This window comes from Prionailurus viverrinus, unplaced genomic scaffold, assembly GCF_022837055.1.
Source record: "Prionailurus viverrinus isolate Anna unplaced genomic scaffold, UM_Priviv_1.0 scaffold_38, whole genome shotgun sequence".
NCBI classification, from domain to species: domain Eukaryota; kingdom Metazoa; phylum Chordata; class Mammalia; order Carnivora; family Felidae; genus Prionailurus; species Prionailurus viverrinus.
In genome coordinates, this window is record NW_025927606.1 from 4,579,527 (window position 1) to 4,595,721 (window position 16,195).

Genomic DNA, 16,195 nt, shown 5'->3' on the forward strand with positions numbered 1-16,195 from the left:
TGGTCTCCCCGAAGGGCTGAGTTGAGGGCACAATGGAGGCTGCCGGTCAGGATTAGTCTTTGGCTGCCAAAGCCACACCTGCCGATCGACCCCTGGTCGGGGTGCCCTCAGGAATCCTCTCCGGCAGCTGCACCCGGACCGGGGAAATGACATGGTGAGTTTCCCCGTTCCATGCTGAAGGAGCCTGCACTGCTTGTGGACCCCAGGTGCGTGGTGTTGTCAGACTTTGGCGTGGGTCCCCATGGGGAGAGCCTTAGCTAGGGTTAGGGTTCTGTACATGGACGTCGCCAGGGCCGACGCGACTCCAGTCTCGTGATCTCTTTCGAGGGCTGATGGGAGGGCTCATGCGACGGTGCGGCTCAAGTGTACGTTTAGCGTTTGAGGCCGGCTTAGGTTTTGGTGGAGGATCGTGTTTCGGGGCAGGTTTAAGGTTAGGGTTAGGTCCCAGGAGGCTCCAGGTGATGAACCCACAGCAGGGCAGTGGTCTCCCCGAAGGGCTGAGTTGAGGGCAAAAGGGAGAGTGCCGGTGAGGATCAGTCTTTGGCTGCCAAGGCCACACACGTCAATGTGCCCCTGGTCGGGGAGGCCTCAGGAATCCTCTCGGGCAGCTGCATCCGGGCCTCGAGAACGACATGGTGAGCTTCCAAGGTCTATGCCGAGTGAGCCTGCACTGCTTGTGGACCCCAGGCGCCTGGTGTTGTCAGACTTTAGTATTGGGTCCCCATGGGGAGAGAGCCTTAGCTAGGGTTTGGGTTCGGTCCAGGGATGTCGCCAGGGCCGAAGCAACTCTGGTCTCGTAATGTCCCTGGTGGGCTGAAGTGAGGGCCCATGCAACAGGGCGGCTCAAGTGGAGGGTTAGCATTCCAGGCCGGCTTAGGTTTCCGTCGAGGGTTCTGGTTCGGGGTAGGGTTAGGGTTAGGGTTAGGTCCCAGGAGGCTCCAGGCGCTGAATCTACAGCAGTGCAGTGGTCTCCCGGACGGGCTGAGTTGAGGGTACAAGGGAGGGTGCCGGTCAGGATCAGTCTTTGGCTGGCAAGGCCACACAATTGATGGGACCCTTGTCGGGGAAGCCTCAGAAATCCTCCCGGCAGCTGCAGCTGGCCTTGCCAAAGGACATGGTAAGCTTTCAGGTTCCATGCAGAGTGAGTCTGTACCGCTCATTGACCTCAGGCGCATGGTGTGTCACCCTTTGGAATTGGGTCCCCATGGGGAGAGAGCCTTAGCTAGGGTTATGGTTCGGTGCAAGGACGTCGCCAGGGCCGAAGCCACTCCAGGTCCGTGATCTCCCTCAAGGGGTGAGTTGAGGGCCCTTGCGATTTTGCAGCTCAAGTGTAGGGTTAGGGTTCGAGCCCTTCTTAGGTTTCAGTTGAGGGTTCTGGGTAGGTGTAGGGTTAGGGTTAGGGTTAGCTCCCAGAAGGCTCCTGTCGCTGGACCCACAGCAGTGCAGTGGTCTCCCCGAAGGGCTGAGTTGAGGGCACAAGGGACGGTGCCGGTCAGCATCATTCTGTGTCTTCCAAGGCCACTCAATTTTATGGGCCCGTGGTAGTGGAGGCCTCAGGAATCCTCTCGGACAGATGTAACCGGGCCTGGGAAATGACAGGGTGAGCTTCCAGGTTCCATGCCGAGTCCCCCTTTTTCGCTTCTGGACCCCAGGCGCTTGGTGTTTTCAGACTTCAGTATTGGGTCCCCATGGGGAGAGAGCCCAAGCTAGGGTTAGGGTTTGGTCCAGAGACGTCGCCAGTGCCGAATGGACTCCAGTCTTGTGATCTCCCTCGAGGGCTGAAGTGTGGGCCCTTGTGACGGCTTGGTCAACTATAGGGGTAGGTTTTGAGTCCAGCTTAGATTTCGGGGGAGGGTTCCAGTTAGCGGTAGGGTTAGAGTTAAGGTTAGGTCCCAGGAGGCTCTAGGTGCTGAACCAACAGCAGTGCAGTGGTGTCCCCGATGGGTTGAGTTGAGGGCACAAGGGAGTTTGCCAGTCTGGATCAGTCTTTGACTTCAAAGTCCACACAACCACAAGGGCTCCTGATCTGGGAGGCCTCAGGAATCCACTTGGGCAGCTGCAGCTGGGCCTGGGAAATGACATGGTGGGCTTCCATGTTCCATGTCGAGTGACCCTGGACCACTTCTGGCCCATAGTACCGTAGTATTGTCACTTTGGTTTTGGGTCCCCTTGGTGAGAGAGCCATAGCTAGGATTAGGGGTGGGTCCAGGGACGTCGCCTGGGCTGATGCGACTGCAGTCTCGTGATCTCTCTCAAGAGCTGAAGTGAGAGTCTATTGGAAGTTTCGGCTCAAGTGTTAAGGTTAGGTTTGGAGGCCGATTAGGTTTCAGTGGAAGGTTCCTCTTAGGGGTAGGGTTAGTCTTAGGGATATTTCCCCGGAGGCTGCAGGCACTGAACCCACAGCAGTGCATTGGTCTCCCCGAAGGGCTGAATTGAGGGCACAAGGGAGGGTGCCGGTTAGCAATATCTGGCTTCCAAGGCCACACAACTCTATGGGCCCCTGGTCGTGAAGTCCTCAGGAATCCTCTCGGGCAGCTGCAGCCCGGCCTGGGAAATAACATGTTGAGGTTCCAAGTGCATGCCAAGTGAGCCTGCACTGCTTCTGGACCCCAGGGGTGTGGTGTTTTCAGACTTTGTTATTGGGTCCCCATGGGGTGAGAGCCTTAACTAGCATTAGGGTTCATTTCACGGACATCGCCAGGGCTGAAACGACTCCAGTCTTGTGATCTTCCTCAAGGGTTGAAAGGAGGGCACATGCAATGGTGCGGCTCAAGTGTAGGGTTTTGTTTCGTGGTCGGCTTAGGTTTCGGTGGAGGGTTCCATTTAGGGGTAGGGATAGTGTTAGGGTTTGTTCCTAGGAGGCTGTGGTGGTGACCCCTCAGCAGTGCAGTGGACTCCCCGGAGGGCTGAGTTTACGGCACAAGGGAGGGTGCCGCTCAGGATCACTCTTTGGCTTCCAAGGCCACAACCTCTCTGGGCCCAGGTTCTGGGAGGCCTCAGGTATCCTCTCGGGCAGCTGTAGCCAGGTTGGGAAACGACATGTTGAGGTTCCAGGTTCCATGGTGAGTTAGCTTGCACCACTTCTGGACCCCAGGCACATGGTGTTGTCAGACTGTGGTATTGGGTCCCCATGGTGAGAGAGCATTAGGTAGGTTTAGGGCTCGGTCCAGGGACGTCACCAGGACCGATGCGACCCGAGACTCATGATCTCCCTCGAGGTCTGAAGTGATGGCCTATGTGACGGTGGGGCTCAAGTATAGGGTTAGGGTTCGAGGTCAGCTTAGACTTCGGTGGAGGGTTCCAGTTAGGGGTTGAGTTAGGTTTAGGGTTAGGTCCCAGGATTCTCCAGGCGCTGAACCCACAGGTGTGCAGTGGTCTCCCCGAAGGTCTGAGTGGAGGGTACAGGAGGGTGCTGATCAAGACCAGTCTTTGGCTTCCAATTTCACACAAATCTTTGGCCCCCTGTAGGGTAAGCCTCAGGAATCCTCTCGGGCAGCTGCAGCTGAGCCTGGGAAATGACATGCTGAGGTTCCATGTTCCATTCCGAGTGACCCTTTACCGCTTCTGGACCCCAGCCACATGGTGTTGTCAGAGGTTTATGGTTCAGTCCAGGGAAGTCGCCAGGTTCGAAGCGACATCAGTGTTTTGAATTCCATGGAAGGCTGAAATGAGGGCACATGCTCCGAGATGGATCTGTTGTAAAGTTAGTGTGATATATAGAATTAGGTGTAGGGTGAGTGTTCTGGTTAGGGTTACCATTAGGTTTAGGGTTAGGTCCCTGGAGGCTCCGGGTTGTTACCTTAGAGCAGAGCAGATGTATCCCCAAAGGGCTGAGTGGAGTCACAAGGGTGTGTGCCGGTCAAGATTATTCTATGGGTTCCAATGCTAGACATATGTATGTGCCACCCTTACTGTAGGCTTCAGGAATCCTCTCGTGCAGCTGCCGTCTCCCTTTGGAAATGACATGGTGATATTCTACGTACCATGTCGAGTATTTCTTCATCAATTTTGGAACCCAAGTGCATGCTGTTATTAGAAAATATAGAAATGTATATTTTCTGATGGAATGATATCTCCTTTGATGTCTTGCGGTGTTAAAGTGCCCTTCTATGTATGTATGAGTATCAATTCTTTACTTTAGGTTTTCAGTGTTTTGTGTATTTGATGCTCTCAGGTTAAGCACATATATGTTTACAATTGTTGTATCTTTCATTGGATTATACCTTTTATCATTATAATTTCCTTCTTTCTCTCTTCTTAGAGTTTATTTTTAAATCTATTTGATATAGGTATGGCTACTGCTGTTTTTCTTTGATAATTTACTTCTGTAATTACTCTCTTGTAGGTAGAGGATAGATAGGTCCTATATTTCATTCATTCTCTCACCCAGTGCCTTTTATTATGAAGAGAGCTCGGAGATGGGAGGGCAGGTTGGGGGAAATGGGGGAAGATAGAGAGTAAGAGAGAGAATGAGACTATGTATCTTAAGCAAGTTCCATGCTCAGTGCAGAGCCCAATTAGGACTCAATCCAATGACCCTGGCATCATAGCCTGATCCAAAATCAAGAGTAGAAATCTCAAGTAATTGAGCCATCCAGGCTTCCCTGTCACCCTGTGCCTTTGATTTGAGCATTTATTCTGTTTCCTTTCAAAGTAATTGATAGACATATACTTGTCCTTTTATCACTTGATGATTGTTGTTTCTGAATCTTTCTGATCCTTTCTTCTCTTTCTCTTTTTTATGGTTTGCTGGGTTTCTTTAGTACCACAGTTGAAATTGCTTGTATTTATAGTCTGCATATGTATTGGTGGTGTTTGATTTGTGGTTATTATAAGGTTTGTACCCAACCACTTGTGCATATAGAAGTCTATATTAAGTTGATAGTTGTTTAAGTTTGAACCAGTTCTTTACTCCTCTCCTCCCCGTGTTGTAGATATGTAGTGTCATATTTCAAAACCTTTCATATCGTGGATACCTTGGCTGATGTTTTACAGATATATTCATTTTTATTGCTTTTGCATTTCGCACATTAATACTGTCAGTTTAGGTGCTTCTTTTCCACTTAAAGTGTCCGCTTTAACATTTCTTGCAGGGGTGGTTTGTTGGTTGTGAACTCGCTGAGTATTTGTTTGGGAACCTCTTCATCTCTCCTTCCATCTGAATGATAGTGTTGTGGATACACTCTCTGGCTGCAGATGTTATCCATTCAGCACATTTACCATACCGTGCTGCTCACTTACAGTTTCAAAGTTTCTTCTGAAAAACATCCAGTGATAACCTTATAGGGTTTCTCTTGTAGGTAATTGTCACCTTTTTGTTTTTCTGCTGTTAAATTTTTTCTTTATCATGACATTTTGCATTTTAATTACTATATGAATTGATGTGGATCTGCTTCTGCTGAATATATTGGGGGTTCTTTGTGCCTCCTACTTCTGGATCTGTTTCATTCCCCACATTAAGGAAGTTTTCATCTACTGTGTCTTCAAATAAATGTTCTGGTTCCATTTCTCACAGTTTGGAGAATGAGAAATAAGGCAGAAGAGACCTATTGAAGGTTCTCTGATGAGTCACAGGTTTTGCATGCGTGGAGGATAGATTTGGGACTCAAATGAACAACCTACCTTTAATTTAAGAGAACTAGAAAAAAACAACAATCTACCAATGTCCAATGTTCTCAAAAGGGAGGAAGTAATGCATATGAGAGTGTAAACCAATGAAACTGAGACCATGAAATCAATAGAAAATATGAAGAAGGCCAACAGTGGGTTTTCTGAAGAGTGAAACAAAAATTTCAAGATTATACGTAGACTATGCTAAGACAGAGGACCCAACCCAAAATAATTATAAATAAAAGTGTAGACATTACACCTGATACCAAAGAAACATAAAGGAGACAAAGAGGTGACCATGGCCAAATTAGATGTCAGAAAACTGCCTACATAGAAGAAATGGATAGGTTCTTAGAAACACACAACCTACCAAGACTGTATCAGGAAGATATAGAAGGTTTGCACAGACCCATTAAAGGAATACTGCATCAATACAAGAAGATAACCAATGGAAGTAAATTGAATCAGTAATGGAAATTCTCTCAGGGAAGAAAAGCCCAGGACCAGGTAGATTCACTGGTGAATGTGACCAAACGTTTGTAGAAGAAATAATAGCAGTCCTCTCACTGATTCAAAAGGAATGAACACCACAAATTCATTTCATGAGACTGGAATTACCCTGGTAGGAAGCCAGAAAAGGATACTACCTGAACAGAAAACTATAGGCCAGTATTCCCATGATGAATATAGATGAATAGTTCCCAGTGATATACAGGCAAACCAAATTAACCATCACATAAAAAGGATCATTGACCGCGATGTAGGGTTTTTCCCTGTAAAGGCAGGATGTTTCAGAAATGCAAATCAATCAATATGACCCCTCACATAATTGAATGAAAGAAAAACCATCCAGAAACCAGACTCAACTATAAATAGCAAACGGAGGATTACTAGAAGGGAGGTGGGCAGGGGGATGGGTTAAATGGGTGATCGGCTAAGGAGGGCGCTAGTAGTGAGGAACACTGGATGTTGTATGTAAGTGATGGATGACTACATTGTATACCTGAAGCTAACATTACACTGTATGTTAACCAACTGGAATTTAAATAAAAACTTGAAAAAATATATAGTAAAATACATAAATAAATTTAAAGTAAAGAAAAATACATTTTAAAAATTGTTCTTAATGTTTATTTATTTTTGACAGAGAGTGAGAGAGAGACAGACAGACAGACAGGGCATGATCAGGGGAGGGGCAGAGAGAGTGTGAGACACAGAATCCGAAGCAGGCTCCAGGCTCTGAGCTGTCAGCACAGAGCCTGATGCAGGGCTCGAACCCATAGATCGTGAGATCATGACGTGAATCAAAGTCGGACGCTCAACCAACTGAGCCACCCAGGTGCCCCATACGTTTTAAAAATTAAAAAGAAAACTGCTGTGACTATGTCAATAGACACAAAAAAAAAGTTCTGAGAAAATTTGGTATCCATTTGTGCTAAAAAACTCTTTAAAAATTCCCCGTAGAGGGAACATATCTCAACATAAGAAAGGCCATGTATGTGAAGCCCATATCTAACATCATACTCTATAGTGAAATTGTGAAAGATTGTCCTCTAAGATCAGGAAAAAGACAAGGATGCCCTAGATATGTGAAGGGGATTGGGTGATGCAGGCTTCTGGTTATGGAATAATAAATTACAGATAGAGGATATAGCATAGGGAACATTGAGAATGGTACTGGAATAGTGATGCATGGTGACAGATTGTAGCTACACCTGTGTTAGCGTATCAGAATATATACACTTGTCCAATCACTATGTTGTTCATCTGAAACTAATGTAACATACTGTATCAGCTATTCCCAAATAACATGATTTTTTTAATAAGGTAAAAGAATAAAATAAATTTCAGTATAAAAGAACTTATTAATATCTAATCAAGAAATGCATTAAAGTTCCAAACTAGAAAGTCACTATATCAAATTCTGTAGCTTTCCTATACACTAACCAAATTATCAAAGAAGAAAAGAAAACAATCCATTTACAATAGCATCAAAAACAATAAAGTGTATAGGAATAAATTTAGCCAACACACTGACATTTTGGAGATGAACGCTGCATTGTGCACTGAGAGCGATCCCACATAGCAGCTCCATATGGACCTCACACTTCCTGCTCAGGCTGTGGCCAGGAATGACCTCCAGCTGCATGTCACTGACCCCAACACCCTCCCCTCTGCACCACCTCAAACTCTGCTTACTGTGCTCAACATCCCTTTTATTCCTGTATGATTCAAGGCTCCCCCAGTTTTGCACTGGATCCTTCACTGGTGTTTCCATTTTGGTGATCACAAGGTCTGCATCGTTTAATGAATGTCCCTCTTTCACACAGGACACCTGATGCTCTAAAAGTTAGAGGTGCACCTCATTCATTACAGAACCCAACACATTGTGTCTCCATCATACGCACCAGTACTGCTGATACATCTGCTTTTGTGTAAAAAATCCTCTTTCATTTGACAAGAGAAACGTATAGCTCACTGTATTACAGGGACATGACACTGCCCATTGTATGTATGTCCTGAGAAACTTGAGATATGCTACAGTGTCCTCAGGCAGTTTGTAGTTGGCTTGCCAAGACTCACAACCATCTCTACATCATTGCCACAAAGTCAATCATGAAGAAGATGAATATACTTTACCAGCCACTCAGCCAGTTCAGGTCATCTTAACAAATAGAGTAGGTGGAGGAGGGGGATGTGGCCTATAGCCCATGACTGGTGGTGAAGGGTGGTCCACGGGGCACAGCCTGCAAGGCAATCCTGGGAAAGGACCAGGACTCTTGCATACAAAATAGCCTGCGGAAAAGAAATGAGAGGTATGTTCATAGGACAGAACAGAGCACCAACACCAGCAAAAAGTGGAAACCCAAAGCAGCAGTGCTCATATCCTACTAGCTTCCCCACCACCAGGTTCCAAGAGGGCAGCATCAGCGCCAAAATCTCTACCCATACTTTGGGTTCCACTTACAGCTTTGAGGTGAGGAATGGATGTTATTGGGATAAACTAGTGTCCCCACGTGTCTGGAAACGTAGAAACAGCAAGGGCCATTTTCCTAGAAGATTTATAGGCTGAATACTAAATTAACAAAGTAGCATATTCCAGATAGGAAGGCAACTATGTCCAGGATCACACTCCACCCTTCATCCTCTCCACCACAGAGGCTGTTTATTGTGTCTGTGAAGAACTACAGAATGAGAAGGAATGACAAAGCCAGTGTCCACACATGGAATCATAGCCCTTGTGGCTCAAAGTTCTGCCTCTAAGCCCCTGCCTGTGTCCAAACTACTGTCCCGACAATGGGGTCTCCTCCTCTCTGGAAGTGCTATCCATGGGCACAGAGACATATGGAGAGATGGGGATCCTGAGGGCCTGTAGAGGACCTGAGAAAGCATGCTCTTAGAGAAACAGGTAGCTTATACATGTTAGTTGGGTTCAGCTAATTTATTTTACTTCAGAGGTACTTCTCAGCTTAAGTGCAGTATACTTTGCAGGGTAATTGTGTTCTCTGGAAAAATGAGCTGAAATTCTAAAAGACAAAATTAACACAAATGCACTTTGATGTCTGGTGTAAGTTTCCATGTTTTAGCTGTACCTGTGACACAGGACACGAGAGAACGTGCTCATGTGAACACAAGTGAAGGACACCGTGGGGACTTGCCACACAGGTAATTTTGGATTTTTTCTCTTCACAACTTAAGTTTCAGTGCATGTTTTCTATCACAAATATGCCACCTCTTATAGTTCAGAGTGTTTGTGCCCAGGGCACACCTGAAGGGATTCTGGACAGCATGTTTACCAAAATGCTGATGAGTATGAAATTTACTTTGTCTAAGACCATTGTAAAGGACACATACAAAAATATGAGTTGGAGTGAAGGCAGTTCGCATTTTCAAATTGTAACGATACCCACAGATTTTTCTGAGCACGTTAAAATCCTCAATAGAAGGAAACAGGAGAGGAAGACACAGCAAGAGCAATGATTCCACACTGAGGAGATCCACAAAGAATGAGGCAAGGTAGGAGACTTCCAAGTGGAGTGTGGTGTCATCGTCCTTGATTTATTCCAGGAACACATTAGAAAAGCCCTATGGTCCCCACCTTTAGGCACACTTAGCTGCTCAAGTTACCACAAACAGATGCCAGCTGGGAAACAGGGAAGCCCGTAGACTCGGCAGTAAAGGTTTTGCATTTGGGAAAAAAAAAAACAAAAACAAAAACAGCAGACAGACCATACAACACACAAACCAGAGACAATGGCAGGAGAGTGTCCTGTACAGAAACATGTGGCGGTCCGTAAATACTTAGAACTGAAAATGGCCACAGCATTTACTTTGTGCTTCTTGGCAGTTTTGGCAGAGCCAGTGTCGATGTCACTCTTGGTTGTGACACCTACTTCTGGACCTGCAAAAAGCCCTAGAAGGGATGGAGGTTTATTCTGACTTGAGTAGACTGTTTGAAGGTCAAAAACAAAACAAAAAACCCTCCCCTCATACTTCCGACAACTTAAACTCTTTGTCCCACTGAGATCCCAAATTACATGCACAGGGTGTCCCACATGCCTCCCGTGATACCCAAAAAGAACTTGAAGAACCATCCCTTATAACTTGATGAAGACTCCTAAAAGCCCTGATTCAGATGTATTCATCACTCATCGAACAACTATGGATGGCTGGAGGCACAACTAGATGGACATACGTTACATTGTGCCTCATGCCTCACAGATCCCAGCACGTGGACTGTGTACAGGGCATTTCTGCTGAAGCGCTATGTCTGGTTTTCTGCATACAGCCCCATTCCTTTTCCACAAGAGACGCCTGTACCAACCCATGGTGGGGGAAAGGACAAAGATGAGATCCTGAGAAACTTGAGGAATGTGGTAATGGCAGCAGACACATTCCTCTTGCATCACAATGGTCTGTGGTACCACCTCTGCACCTTGGCCCAAGACCTAACAGCAACAAAATAAGGTGAGTGTGTTTTACAAGTCAACTCCTAGTGCTCAGATCATCTTACCAAGTGTTGCAGGTGGAGGGGTTCCGGGTGGCCTCAGGGCCACTAAGGTTCAGGAGGTGGACGTGCCTGATAGTTCATGGGGGTGGGGCATCTCCAGGGTAGGGCATGCAGAATCGTCCAGTTAACCGAGGAGGTCCCCAGGATCCAGACTGTCCTGCAGAATTGACAGCTACATCCATATGCCAGACAAGAGAACCAATACCAAAAGCAGCTGTAACCCAGAGAAGAAGGTGTCAGCACCTGCCACCTTCTCTGCCACCAGGATCCAAGAGTGTAGCATCAGTACCTGAAAACTCTGTCCCTGCCACTGGATGCCACCACACATCACTGCCCATGTCTGCAGAAGTAAACTGGCAAGGGTCCTGTCCTAGAGGCTTAACAGAAGTAATTACAGATTAATGAAGTAGCATTCTCCAGACAGGCAGCCATCGATGTCCAGGCTCACCCTGCATCCCTCCTCTATGGCGACTCCAGATGGTCTGCTTTTGGTATAGTAAGAACACAAAAAAAATGAGTGGGAATACAGGGCTCATATTCTGCTCATGGAATCACAGCCACTCATGGCAAAACGTTCTGCAGTCGGACCCTCTCTGTGCCTCCTCTGCTCCTCTCCCTGAGAAAGGAGCCTTCCCTCTTGAAGTGTTGTCAAAGGCCTCGGAGACCTCTGGGCAGTGGAGGATGCCTGGAATCTTGCAGGGGAAGGAGAGTCTTCTGTGAAGAACGAGTTACTTGTGGTGAATGTCTACAAAGCTCAGATGTGTTCATCTTAATTCGTAGGGAATTCTGACTTTAAGCATACTACAGGACACAGAGTCATTATGTGCAATGGAAAAAAAGAGGGAGAAATTCCCATAACAGATTTCATGCAAGTGTTTTAGTATAAAATTGGTATGTATCATGAGACTATATCAGCTCTAACAGTGACGGGACAAAACCAGAAACTGCTCATAGAAACACAATTGAAGGACACAGTGTGCAAATTGTATTTACCTAAGGCATAGCTGGAGGATTCCAGACAAGTCATTTACCGACAAAGACGGAAAGGTGATGAGTGATGATATTGGCTTTCTCTATGACCACTCTAAATGGCACAGGGCACATAATAGAAAGTTGGAGTCACGATGTCGTTTCTAACAGGTTCATCTCCTAGCCAGAATCAAGAAAGGAAGACACAGCAGCCACACTGTTCCCACAGAGGTGAGGTCTGGAAGGGATCACCCAGGCCGAGAGACATCTGTTTGGAGTGTGCAGTCATCCTCCTCTCATTATTTCCTGAAACTCACAGAAAAACCTTAAGGTACTCAGTCTCTAAGCGCTTTTGGCTTCTAAACGTACCACAGAAAGCTGACAGACTAAAAATTGAGAAGCCTGTGGGCTCCTGGGTTATGAGTGTGCATTTGGAAAAGAAAGAACAAACAGACATAGCACACAACATGCAAAATTTCCCAAAAGAGTTACAACTGAGAATGGTCCCGGCATTTACCTTGCCCTTGTCTGCATTCTTGGTACAGTCAGAGCCGCTGTAACCCACAGAGGTTTCAGCAGTTTCTCGATCTACTAAAGACCCTAGAAGGGACAGAGGTTTATTCTGCTTTTAGAGAACAGTGTGGAATGAAAACAATCCCTGAACTCATTCCTCAAATATCTTAAACTATTCCCTACAGTCAGGTCCCTGACCAGAGGCAGAGGGTATCCCAAATGCCTCAGGTGACCCCCAAGGAAAAAGGGGAGAACCGTCCCCTCACCTTGATAAAGACCTCACGGTGCCCTAGTTCATGATGTTTCATAATTAATCACGTAACTGTGGACAGGTCAGGTGCAACTAGCAATTTAGAATTCACCAGTAAAACAGTTTTCTCAGTATACATCATGGGAAATCACGATTTCATTACAGATCAGGAATTAGTCTGAGGATGCTTGGATTCAGCATCCGACTCTTAATTTTGGCTCAGGTCACGATCTCACAGCTTGTGAATTCAAGCCCAGCGTTGGGTTCCTCACTGACAGTGTGACGCCTGCTTGGCATTCTGTCTATGCGTCTCTCAAAATAAATAAACTTAACAAAAAAGAATAACACTGAGAACACTGGTTTGGTGTATATCCTCAATGAGTCCTCAACAAGGGTGCATTTCTTCAGGCAATTTGTTCAATCTCCCAGCTTATCTACAAGCTGCCTTCCACAGCAGTTATTATGTAAGGAAAGACTAATTTGACACTATTGAGAAAAGGAAAACTGCGAGAAGTTAGCAGTGAAGCTGCAGAGTTGCACTGATACCATCAGAGGACTAAGCTAAGCTTTATGGAACTTGAATGGCGGGATGTAGGGCTACAGTTCCCAAAACAAACAAAAAGAAAGACTCTTCAAACTAGTGAATAAAGGACCTTCTCCTCAAATAAACTAAAGTCTTCACATTGTATCCGGGTGGGAAGAAAGTTTCCAGGCTCTTCAGACAGGGGGATGCTAGAGGAGGTGGGAGGGTCACCATCAGAGGAGGGGCATGAGCTCTACCAGTCACAGGGACAAGTGCCTCACTGTCTGTGGCACCAGAGGACAACATCCTTCTGTCACCCCTTCAGACCACCTGCCGTCCTTAGTGCGTGTGATTCTTTCCAGACCACACGATGATCACACACAGGAACAGGCTGCACAGCAGAAATTGGACTGCGGCACATCACAACGTGCTCCTTACCTCTCCTTGGAGGGTTCTTGCAGTGATTGGTTTCTGCCTCGTGTATCCCTCAGGCAGCCTCTTTGGTTCCATCCCCGTCCAGTCTTGGATACAGAAAAATAATGGACTTCTATAAGAGTTGCAACACCACGTCGTCTACTAGACAACTAACAGTGCAGGTGTCATCCCTGGAAACACGCATAAAAACGCAAGTCAAATGACCACACCTGTATTTCAAGTAAGCGACCTCCCTGCCCTGCTCTGCCATCTCCCTGTCCCAGATCTGAGTCTTCATCTGGGGGAGAAAAAACACATCCACCTTCAGTCGGAAGGTGGTGCCACACTGTGCACCAAAGAAAGAGGAGGAAACAAGAAAACACTTACCTAGTTGTCCTGAGCATTCTTCTCATGAACTGCAAGCGGAAAAAGCCAACAATGAAAAGCCCGTGGTGAGGGATTCCAAGGGCCACTACACTCACCTGCGTGAGGTGCTAAGGGTTCAGTATGTCAGGCAGAACTCAGGTTACCTGGTATCTAAAGGTGAGCTCTGCCTGCTGCAGCTGTTCCCGTGTTTGTTCAATTTGTGGCCTGTGAGTTACAATTGCTCTTGTCAGATAAGGCCCAATATTGGGTATGATTTTAAATAAGCTGCCCAGGGGCGCCTGGGTGGCTCAGTCGGTTAAGCGTCCGACTTCACCTCAGGTCACGATCTCACGGTCCGTGAGTTTGAGCCCCGTGTCAGGCTCTGGGCTGATGGCTCAGAGCCTGGAGCCTGCTTCCGATTCTGTGTCTCCCTCTCTCTCTGCCCCTCCCCCATTCATGCTCTGTCTCTCTCTGTCTCAAAAATAAACGTTAAAAAATTTTTTTTTAAAATAAGCTGCCCACATTCCCAACAACCTCATATCTGTACCCTGATACAATTTATTCTTACACATGAAACACTTTGCACATGATTATCAATGTACAGTAGGATCAAAGCTATTGTTACATCCTTTCCTTACTCATTATTCCATGCCTGTAGGGTTCAGAGTTCATAGAATTCCTTCCCATTTTCAATTTTTCTCTAACTCATCATGTGATGTGTCTTTTATCATAAAGATCTATTCTTCTATAATTTATATCCTCACCATGTTTCCCAGGGTTGCAAAGACGAGGGCCATGAAATGGCACTACCACATTGCTGGGTATGATTCATTGTAGAACACACTGCTTTCCTACAGATTATGACAACTGACACCACCCCCGAGGAATGTTAGCATGGACAAAGTTTCCACACAGTCTGGCCACTACTTGAGATCTGCAAATGTTTAGAAACTTAATTGTTTTATTCCTTCTAAACTTACCTTTTTTATCTGTTAATATTCTATGCATATGTTGACTTTAAACATTGCAAAAAGATTAAAAACCAAAAAATTAACAGCGGTTTCATGAGCTTCTGGTAATTACTAGCTGAACTCACTTTTACTTGTTTATTTCTTCTGTAGCTATTTTCTTTTTTTTCCTAATGTTTATTTATTTTTGAGACAGAGAGAGAGTGAGCACATGCATGAGTGGGGGAGGGACAGAGAGTGATGTAACAGAATCTGAAACAGGCTCCAGGCTCTGACCTGTCAGCACAGAGCCTGACATGGGGCTCGAACTCCCGGACTGTGAAATTATGACCTGAGCTGAAGTTGGACGCTTAAACGACTGAGCCACCCAGGCGCCCCTTATATAGCTATTTTCAAATTTTACCTGCAGCTGCCAGCTGATTCTTCTTTGCCGCCAGTTCACAGTGTCATTTTCAGCTTCCTAAGATGGGAAAGATACATACACAGTCAGGAACAAGGTCCAGAAGTTCTTCCTTTTTACCTCCCAGCACTCTTGAAGGCCTATGCAAATATCCCTTCCCCCACTTCTTCCATAAATGCACAGACTGACAACCCAATCAGAGAAATGAAGTGAACACCCCATTTAAGTTCAAGAAAATTCAACTTCTGTCTGTTGCCACGTCTCTACTATTGGAACTGTCTTTATAGTTCTCTTGTTTCCTCTCCTTTATCATAAAGTCATCAAATAACATTGTACTTTGTGCCTTCCCAGAGTTGGTCTTTTTTTTTTTAATTTTTTTTTCAGCATTTATTTATTTTTGGGACAGAGAGAGACACAGCATGAACAGGGGAGGGGCAAAGAGAGAGGGAGACACAGAATCGGAAACAGCCTCCAGGCTCTGAGCCATCAGCCCAGAGCCTGACGCGGGGCTCGAACTCCCGGACCGCGAGATCGTGACCTGGCTGAAGTCGGACGCTTAACCGACTGCGCCACCCAGGCGCCCCTAGAGTTGGTCTTTTGTTTGATATGGCGAAGACTCATTTCATCAATGAGTGAAAAACCATATCTGACCAACTGTACCCATTAGGATGAATCAGGGGATCATCACTAGTCTTAAACCTCCATGGGGAGCCCTGATTCTCAGTCCAAAAGTTGTACCATGACACAGGCAATCACCTGAAAGACGACCTTCCAGAATATGGTTTCACTAACATTGCAGCTCACTCCCAGATATCGCTAGCGTTCAGGACTGCAACCCCTGCCTCCACCTTCAAAAGGCCAATCTTAGAACAACATCATCTCCTAACGTACAACCTGATATGAACTGTCACACAGTCTGGGTTTACTTCCAGGAACCAGATTTCAGGTGGAAAACTCTCAACTTCATGGAGCCAAATCTACTTTAACAAGACTCATTCCATTGATAGTGAAGGCAGCAAAAGGCAATGCTTGGCAAGGCTGGGTTGCTGTGTTGCCCTCAGACTATTTTCTTTGTGGTGTTGATTGAGATGGTTTCAACTTGACACTTGATGTACTCAAGAATCACATGCAAAATTGAAAATCTCTTAGCAAATGACACAAAAGCACTAGA

General features: G+C 46.0%; 2 long non-coding RNA genes across 2 annotated transcripts; one reads left to right on the forward strand and one right to left on the reverse strand.

Annotated features, from left to right (window-relative positions):
* Nucleotides 1-7,523: 7,523 nt before the first annotated feature.
* On the reverse strand, nt 7,524-10,966 carry LOC125158843 (uncharacterized). Its single transcript, XR_007149541.1, has 3 exons — nt 10,911-10,966; nt 10,625-10,778; nt 7,524-8,406 (listed from the first exon to the last, which is right to left on the reverse strand). It is a non-coding gene; the product is annotated as an uncharacterized LOC125158843 (long non-coding RNA).
* Nucleotides 9,173-14,780, forward strand: LOC125158842 (uncharacterized). The gene is made up of 3 exons (XR_007149539.1): nt 9,173-9,276; nt 10,400-10,578; nt 14,433-14,780. It is a non-coding gene; the product is annotated as an uncharacterized LOC125158842 (long non-coding RNA).
* Nucleotides 14,781-16,195: the final 1,415 nt, after the last annotated feature.